Genomic DNA, 9604 nt, shown 5'->3' with positions numbered 1-9604 from the left:
TCATGGCATCTGGTCCCATCACTTCACGGGAAATAGATGGAAAAACAGTGGAAACAGTGTCAGACTTTATTTTTTTGGGCTCCAAAATCACGGCAGATGCTGACTGCAGCCATGAAATTAAAAGACGCTTGCTCCTTGGAAGGAAAGTTATGACCAACCTTGATAATATATTAAAAAGCAGAGACATTACTTTGCCAACAAAGGTCCATCTAGTCAAGGCTATGGTTTTTCCCGTGGTCATGTATGGATGTGAGAGTTGGACTGTGAAGAAAGCTGAGTGCCAAAGAATTGATGCTTGTGAACTATGGTGTTGGAGAAGACTCTTGAGAGTCCCTTGGACTGCAAGGAGATCTAACCAGTCCATTCTAAAGGAGATCAATCCTGGGTGTTCATTGGAAGGACTGATGCTAAAGATGAAACTGCAATACTTTGGCCACCTCATGCGACGAGTTGACTCACTGGAAAAGACTCTGATGCTGGGAAAGGTTGGGGGCGGGAGGAGAAGGGGACGACAGAGAATGAGATGGCTGGATGGCATCACCAACTCTGTGGACATGAGTTTGAGTGAGCTCCGGGAGTTGGTGATGGACAGGGAGGCCTGGCGTGCTGTGATTCATGGGGTCACGGAGAGTCGGACACGACTGAGCGACTGAACTGAACTGAACTGAACCTGACCTTACTTACAGTATCTGATTCATCATTTTAACTATTTTTTGCATGTCCTTGAGGTTTTTGTCTCGCTTCATTCCATCTCACCAGGATGAACCCCAGTTGTGAAAAGCCCCCCATCCTACCCCTGCTAGTTACACCTAGGTAACTGTGTGCATAGCTGAAGAAAACTATTCAGGCCTACTTAAATTTATTACCACCAAATCTCAAAGGGCCTGTTAGTGCTGCCTCTTGACTCTTAATTGTTTAGTTCAATTTGCATTTCATTCATCCAAAATTATTGCACCCTTTTCTTCTCTCAAAATTTCAAAACCCTATGTTACTACCTTACTCTTAGCTGAGCACCTTGCTTTTATTTTCACTTAGGAAAAAAAATTTCAAGTAGAAAATTTTATCTCTTTCACCATTAAATTTACCAACTTAAACGTTTTTAAGCCCAAATTATACTTTTCACTTTCAGTTCAGTTCAGTCGCTCAGTCATGACCGACTCTTTGCGACCCCATGAATCACAGCACGCCAGGCCTCCCTGTCCATCACCAACTCACGGAGTTCACTCAAACTCATGTCCATTGAGTCGGTGATGCCATCCAGCCATCTCATTCTCTGTCGTCCCCGTCTCCTCCCGCCCCTAATCCTTCCCAGCATCAGAGTCTTTTACAGTGAGTCAACTCTTCGTATGAGGTGGCCAAAGTATTGGAGTTTCAGCTTTAGCATCAGTCCTTCCAATGAACACCCAGGACTAATCTCCTTTATTTTATTTATTTTTTTTTTTTTGAACAGAGGAAAATTTATGCGTCGAACCTGGACTGGTCACTTATGATAATATACATGCTACAATTCCATTCTCTCCAATCATTCCACCTTCACCCTCTCCCACAGAGTCCCAAAGACTGTTCTAAATGCCTATGTCTCTTTTGCAGTCTCTTATACAGGGTTCAGGTTACCATTTTTCTAAATTCCATATATATGCGTTAATATACGGTATTGATGTTCTTCTTTCTGGCTTACTTCACTCTGTATAATTGGCTCCAATTTCATCCACCTCATTAAAACTGATTCAAATGCATTCTTTTTGATGGCTGAGAAATACTCCATTGTGTATATGTACCTAAGCTTTCTTATCCATTCATCTGCAGATGGACATCTAGGTTGCTTCCATGTCCTGGCTATTATAAACAGTGCTGCAATGAACATTGGAGTACATGTGTCTCTTTCAATTCTGGTTTCCTCGGTGTGTATGCCCAGGAGTGCGATCGCTGGATCATATGGCAGTTCTATTTCCAGTTTTCTGAGGAATCTCCAGACTGTTCTCCATAGTGGCTGTACTAGTTTGCATTCCCACCAACAGTGTAAGAGGGTTCCCTTCTCTCCACACCCTCTCCAGCACTTATTGCATGTAGACTTTTGGATAGCAGCCATTCTGACTGGTGTGAAATGGTATCTCATTGTGGTTTTGATTTGCATTTCTCTGATGATGAGGGATGTTGAGCATTTTTTCATGTGTTTATTAGCCATCTTTATGTCTTCTTTGGAGAAATGTCTATTTAGTTCTTTGGCCCATTTTTTGATTGGGTCACTTAGTTTTCTGGAATTAAGCTGCAGGAGCTGCTTGTATAATTTGGAGATTAATCCTTTATCAGTTGCTTCATTTGCTATTATTGTCTCCCATTCTGAAGGTTGTCTTCTCACCTTGCTTAGAGTTTCCTTTGCTGTGCAGAAGCTTTTGATTTTAATTAGGTCCCATTTGTTTATTTTTGCTTTTATTTCCAATATTCTGGGAGGTGGGTCTTGGAGGATCCTGCTGTGATTTATGTCAGAGAGTGTTTTGCCTACGTTCTCCTCTAGGAGTTTTATAGTTTCTGGTCTTACATTTAGATCTTTAATCCATTTTGAGTTTATTTTGGTGTATGGTGTTAGGAAGTGTTCTAGTTTCATTCTTTTACAAGTGGCTGACCAGTTTTCCCAGCACCACTTGTTAAAGAGACTGTCTTTTCTCCATTTTATATTCTTGCCTCCTTTGTCGAAGATAAGGTGTCCATAGGAGCGTGGGTTTATCTCTGGGCTTTCTATTTTGTTCCATTGATCTATATTTCTGTCTTTATGCCAGTACCATACTGTCTTGATGACTGTGGCTTTGTAATAGAGCCTGAAGTCCGGCAGGTTAATTCCCCCAGTTCCATTCTTCTTCCTCAAGATTGCTTTGGCTATTCGAGGTTTTTTGTATTTCCATACAAATTGTGAGATTATTTGTTCTAGTTCTGTGAAAAATATTGTTGGTAGCTTGATAGGGATTGCATTGAATGTATAAATTACTTTGGGTAGTATACTCATTTTTACAATATTTATTCTTCCAATCCATGAACACGGTATATTTCTCCATTTATTCATGTCCTCTTTGATTACTTTCACTAGTGTTTTATAGTTTTCTATGTACAAGTCTTTTGTTTCCTTAGGTAGATATATTCCTAAGTATTTAATTCTTTTCATTGCAACAGTGAATGGAATAGTTTCCTTAATTTCTCTTTCTATTTTCTCATTATTACTGTATAGGAATGCAAGGGATTTCTGTGTGTTGATTTTATATCCTGCAACTTTGCTGTAATCATTGATTAGCTCTAGTAGTTTTCTGGTAGAGTCTTTAGGGTTTTCTGTGTAGAGGATCATGTCATCAGCGAACAGTGAAAGCTTTACTTCTTCTTTTCCAATTTGTATTCCTTTTATGTCTTTTTCTGCTCTGATTGCTGTGGCCAAAACTTCCAGAACTATGTTGAATAGTAGTGGTGAGAGTGGGCACCCTTGTCTTGTTCCTGACTTTAGGGGAAATGCTTTCAGTTTTTCACCATTGAGGATAATGTTTGCTGTGGGTTTGTCATATATAGCTTTTATTATGTTGAGGTATGTCCCTTCAATTCCCACTTTCTGGAGAGTTTTTATCAAAAATGGATGTTGAATTTTGTCGAAGGCTTTCTCTGCATCTATTGAGATAATCATATGATTTTTATTTTTCAGTTTGTTAATGTGGTGTATTACGTTGATTGATTTGCGTATATTGAAGAATCCTTGCATTCCTGGGATAAAGCCCACTTGGTCATGATGTATGATCTTCTTAATGTGTTGTTGGATTCTGATTGCTAGAATTTTGTTAAGGATTTTTGCATCTATGTTCATCAATGATATTGGCCTATAGTTTTCTTTTTTTGTGGGGTCTTTACCAGGTTTTGGGATTAGGGTGATGGTGGCCTCATAGAATGAGTTTGGAAGTTTCCCTTCCTCAGCTATTTTCTGGAAGAGTTTGAGTAGAATAGGTGTTAGCTCTTCTCTAAATTTTTGGTAAAATTCAGCTGTGAAGCCGTCTGGACCTGGGCTTTTGTTTGCTGAGAGATTTTTGATTACAGTTTCAATTTCCGTGCTTGTGATGGGTTTGTTCAGATTTTCTATTTCTTCCTGGTTCAGTTTTGGAAAGTTGTACTTTTCTAGGAATTTGTCCATTTCTTCCAGGTTATTCATTTTATTGCCATATAATTGCTGATAGTATTCTCTAATAATCCTTTGTATTTCTGTGTTGTCAGTTGTGATCTCTCCATTTTCATTTCTAATTTTATTGATTTGGTTCTTCTCCCTTTGTTTCTTGATGAGTCTGGCTAGTGGTTTGTCAATTTTATTCACCTTCTCAAAGAACCAGCTTTTGGCTTTGTTGATTTTTGCTATGGTCTCTTTTGTTTCTTTTGCATTTATCTCTGCCCTAATTTTTATGATTTCTTTCCTTCTACTGACCCTGGGGTTCTTCATTTCTTCCTTTTCTAGTTGCTTTAGATGTAGAGTTAGGTTATTTAGTTGACTTTTTTCTTGTTTCTTGAGGTATGCCTGTATTGTTATGAACTTCCCCCTTAGCACTGCTTTTACAGTGTCCCAGAGGTTTTGGGTTGTTGTGTTTTCATTTTCATTCATTTCTATGCATATTTTGATGTCTCTTTTGATTTCTTCTATGATTAGTTCATTATTCAGCAGCGTGTTGTTCAGTCTCCATATGTTGGCACTTTTAACAGTTATTCTCCTGTAATTGAGATCTAATCTTACTGCATTGTGGTCAGAAAAGATGCTTGGAATGATTTCAATTTTTTTGAATTTACCAAGGCTAGATTTATGTCCCAGGATGTGATCTATCCTGGAAAAGGTTCCGTGTGCACTTGAGAAAAAGGTGAAATTCATTGTTTTGGGGTGAAATGTCCTATAGATATCTATTAGGTCTAACTCTTCTATTATATCATTTAAAGATTGTGTTTCCTTGTTAATTTTCTGTTTAGTTGATCTATCCATAGATGTAAGTGGGGTGTTAAAATCTCCCACTATTATTGTGTTATTGTTAATTTCCCCTTTCATACTTGTTAGTAATTGTCTTACATATTGCGGTGCTCCTATGTTAGGTGCATAAATATTTATAATTGTTATATCTTCTTCTTGGATTGATCCTTTGATCATTATGTAGTTTCCTTCTTTGTCTCGTTTCACAGCCTTTGTTTTAAAGTCTATTTTATCTGATATGAGTATTGCTACTCCTGCTTTCTTTTGGTCTCTATTTGCATGGACTATCTTTTTCCAGCCCTTCACTTTCAGTCTATATGCGTCCCTCGTTTTGAGGTGGGTCTCTTGTAGACAACATATATGGGGGTTTTGTTTTTGTATCCATTCAGCCAGCCTTTGTCTCCTTTAGAATGGACTGGTTGGATCTCCTTGCAGTCCAAGGGACTCTCAAGAGTCTTCTCCAACACCACAATTCAAAAGCATCAATTCTTCGGCGATCAGCTTTCTTCACAGTCCAACTCTCACATCTATACATGACCACTGGAAAAACCATAGCCTTGAGTAGACGGACCTTTGTTGGCAAAGTAATGTCTCTAGTTTTTAATATGCTATCTAGGTTGGTCATAACTTTCCTTCCAAGGAGTAAGCGTCTTTTAGTTTCATGGCTGCAATCAGCATTCGCAGTAGATAAAAGCCTCTATCCCTAAGACCCAACAGTCTGCCTGAGTGTTTGTTTTCATTTCTCTTACAATCTCAAATACTGCTTCTTGCCATCATCCCACCCTCCTCACCCACACCATCATTTTTTCCTCCCTATGGATCATTCCCATATACAAAAAACATGCCCCATTTCTTTGCTCTAATTTTCAGGGGGAAAAAAAAGTATTATTGATATACACTATTTTCACTCCCTCTCCTAGAAGCACCGCTCCACTGAAACAGCCCTGCTCAGGTTCAAAATCTTACTCATCCAATAGTCAGACCTCAGTATTCATCCACCTTAACTTCTCAATATTGCTTGTCATCACTGTTAATTCCCTTCTTGCAGTTCCCCCACTCCTGTGCTTTCCTACAACTGTTTCCGTAGTCAACAGTCTGCACCAGCTACTTCCTTTGTGAGTCTTTTTGCTAGATCTTCCTGCTCTTCCTAACCCCTACATACTGAAATACTCCAGAACTTAGTCCCCAAATCTCTTTTCTCTTTTTAAAGCTACTTTCTTGGTGATCTCATCAAATCCTTTATTTTTTAAAGTCACATTTGACCAGTTGTAAGTTTTTATACCTAGCTTTATCCTTGCTACTAAATTTCAGACTCATCTTTAATTTCCAACTCAGCATATCCATTTGGATAACATAGGAATCTCAAGTAAGATAACCAAGACTGAATTTTTATTTTTCACACACACACCTGCTCCCTCCCACCCCAGGGAACTCCATCTCAACTCATTATACAATACCATTTTCCCAAATTTAGATCAAAAACCTTAAAATCATCTTTGATTGTTCTCTTTCATACCAAAATATAATCCAAAAGTGATACTATCAGTTCTAGGTATCAGTTCAAAACACTTACTAAATGAAAGAATTTACCACCTTCACAAATATCTCCATAGTTTAGGAGACAATTGCTTCTTGCCTAAATTATCATAAGAAGCTACAAAATTCCCTCCAACACACGAGGCTTGTTCCCACTTCAAGGCCTTTTGCAATCAATATTCCTTTAGCAAGAATATTCTTTCTTCTCTTATATTCTCATTCCCTCATTTCATTCAACTTCTTAGTCTAATTTCACCTGCTCAGACAGTCCTTCCCCTGATAACTCTACCATTGCAAATCCTGCCACTCTCTACAATCTTAAAGGACTAGATTGTTTCCAAAGACAGATAGAATAATTCCTCCTGTAAAATCTGCCCTCGAGTCATATAGTTTTACCACTCTTCTAGTCAAGAGGTAAAAATCTGTGTCCCTTCCCTAGAAATCTGGACTAGACTTGTGACTTGCCCTAACCGGTAGTATGATGGAAGTTATACTGTGCGATTTCCAGGCCTAAGTCTTAGGAGCTTCTCTTTTGGCTCCCTTGGAAGCCACTCACCATGTAAAAAATCTCAGTCTAGAAAACTGAATTATGAAAGACTCCATGGAGAGGCCATTGGAGAACTGAGTTACCATAGCCAACAGTCAATACCAATCCCTAATGGATACGTGTGCATATGTGTGTGCATTGCTGTCCTGCATAGTCCAGTCCCAAAGAGCTTTCTTTCTGAGTATAGGCATGAAAATGACCCCAGAAACCTTAAGGGACTTTTCCCCCTGATTCTAGATTATACCCAAACTATAAACAATTAGCCACCCTGTTCACAAATAAATAATTTCAAAAGAGCTTTTGCAGAGGGATTTAGATATTTTTACTCACTGGATTGTAACAAGAAAAGTGTATTGAGTGATGTGAGTAATAATAAACTTTTCTTTCAGCCTAGAAAATAAAACTATCAAAGTTGGCCATTTATTATCTTAGCATCAGCAAAGAGATAAATAGAAAAGATTTTGACAAATATAATAGAAAAGCAAGTATTCAAAATATAAAGAGATGATAGATCAAGTGAAAAGACTAAACAGACTTTTTAGATTTTTATTTCACAGTATTTGGAATGAGACATTTTTATCAACTAAAAACCTCACAAATAATTATGTTTTTCAGAAAATAAAGTGCTTATATGTTTGCAAAACCCTATTGTGAATTTTATCAGTTCTTCAATCAGCCATAACCAATTATAGTCAATTCTGGAATTTTAAAGATTCCAATAGCTGGCGGTTTTTACTGAGAAAAATCCACTCAAAGTTGGTGAAATGGTTTGCCTATTAATAGAACTAAACCTCACTTCAGTTAATCAATTTATTTTAGAACTCTAATTGTAAGTTAAAGCTATAATTTAATAAACCCATTCATCTTATAAATGTTTCCATAAGATATTGATTTAAATATCTCCTTGAACCTTTTTATACCAGCACATACTTTGAAATAAGATTTTGTCCCCTATTGTTATTTTCTTTTTAGTATAAAATGTTTTCTGCCTAGGTTGGATTTCCTATAAAGCAGACTCTGAGATAAACTTTAGAATGCAGAATGCTTAATAAGAAGTGTTCTTGGAACTAATACTTGTACAGAGGTGGGAAGGTCACAGCTGGTTTAGACAAAAGAAGTTGAGCTGCAATACAATCCTGACAGTCTCAAACAGGAGTTATCAAATAATAAAAAACCTTTAAAAGTTCTCATGTTGGGCCAGATTACATCATTATATTAATATCCATGCATCTATTTATCATTATATGTGGACCATGACAGTCATGGGCCCATTCCCATACCTCCTGTGCTATAGAAATAGGTTTTCTGACTGGTCAATCACTTGTAAAAGAATGAAACTCGAACACTCCCTAACACCATACACAAAAATAAACTCAAAATTCATTAAAAATCTAAAAGACCAGAAACTATAAAACTCCTAGAGAAGAACATAGGCAAAACACTCTCTGACATAAATCACGGCAGAATCCTCCATGACCCACCTCTCAGAATATTGGAAATAAAAGCAAAAATAAACAAATGGGACCTAATTAAAATTAAAAGCTTCTGCACAGCAAAGGAAACTATAAGCAAGGTGAAAAGACAGCCTACAGAATGGGAGAAAATAATAGCAAATGAAGAAACTGATAAAGGATTAATCTAAAAAATATACAACTCCTGCAGCTCAATTCCAGAAAAAAAAAAACCCAATCAAAAAATGGGCCAAAGAACTGAACAGACATTTCTTCAAAGAAGACATACAGATGGCTAACAAACACATGAAAAGATGCTCAGCATCACTCATAATCAGAGAAATGCAAATCAAAACCACAATGAGGTACCATTTCACGCCAGTCAGAATGGCTGCTATCCAAAAATCTACAAGCAATAAATGCTGGAGAGGGTGTGGAGAAAAGGGAACCCTCTTACACTGTTGATGGGAATGCAAACTAGTACAACCACTATGGAGAACAGTGTGGAGATTCCTTTAAAAACTGGAAATAGAACTGCCATACGACCCAGCAATCCCACTCCTGGGCATGCACACCGAGGAAACCAGAATTGAAAGAAACACATGTATCCCAATGTTTATCACAGCACTGTTTATAATAGCCAGGACATGGAAGCAACCTAGATGTCCATCTGCAGATGAATGGATAAGAAAGCTGTGGTACATATACACAATGGAGTATTACTCAGCCATTAAAAGGAATATATTTGAATCAGTTCTAATGAGGTGGATGAAACTGGAGCCTATTATACAGAGTGAAGTAAGCCAGAAAGAAAAACACCAATACAGTATACTAACACATATATATGGAATTTAGAAAGATGGTAACGATAACCCTGTATACAAGACAGCAAAAGAGACACAGATGTATAGAATAGTCTTTTGGACTCTGTGGGAGAGGATGAGAATGGGATGATTTGGGAGAATGGCACTGAAACATGTATATTATCATATGTGAAACAAATGGACAGTCCAGATTCGAGGCATGATACAGGATGCTCGGGGCCGGTGCACTGGTATGACCCAGAGGGATGGTATGGGGAGGGAGGTGGTAGGGGGT

The sequence above is a fragment of the Moschus berezovskii genome, chromosome 2 (genome assembly GCF_049115385.1).
Source record: "Moschus berezovskii isolate FMDL1 chromosome 2, NW_MosBer_1.0, whole genome shotgun sequence".
NCBI classification, from domain to species: Eukaryota; Metazoa; Chordata; class Mammalia; order Artiodactyla; family Moschidae; genus Moschus; species Moschus berezovskii.
The sequence above is the reverse complement of the archived record's forward strand: the minus strand, read 5'-3'. Positions refer to the sequence as shown.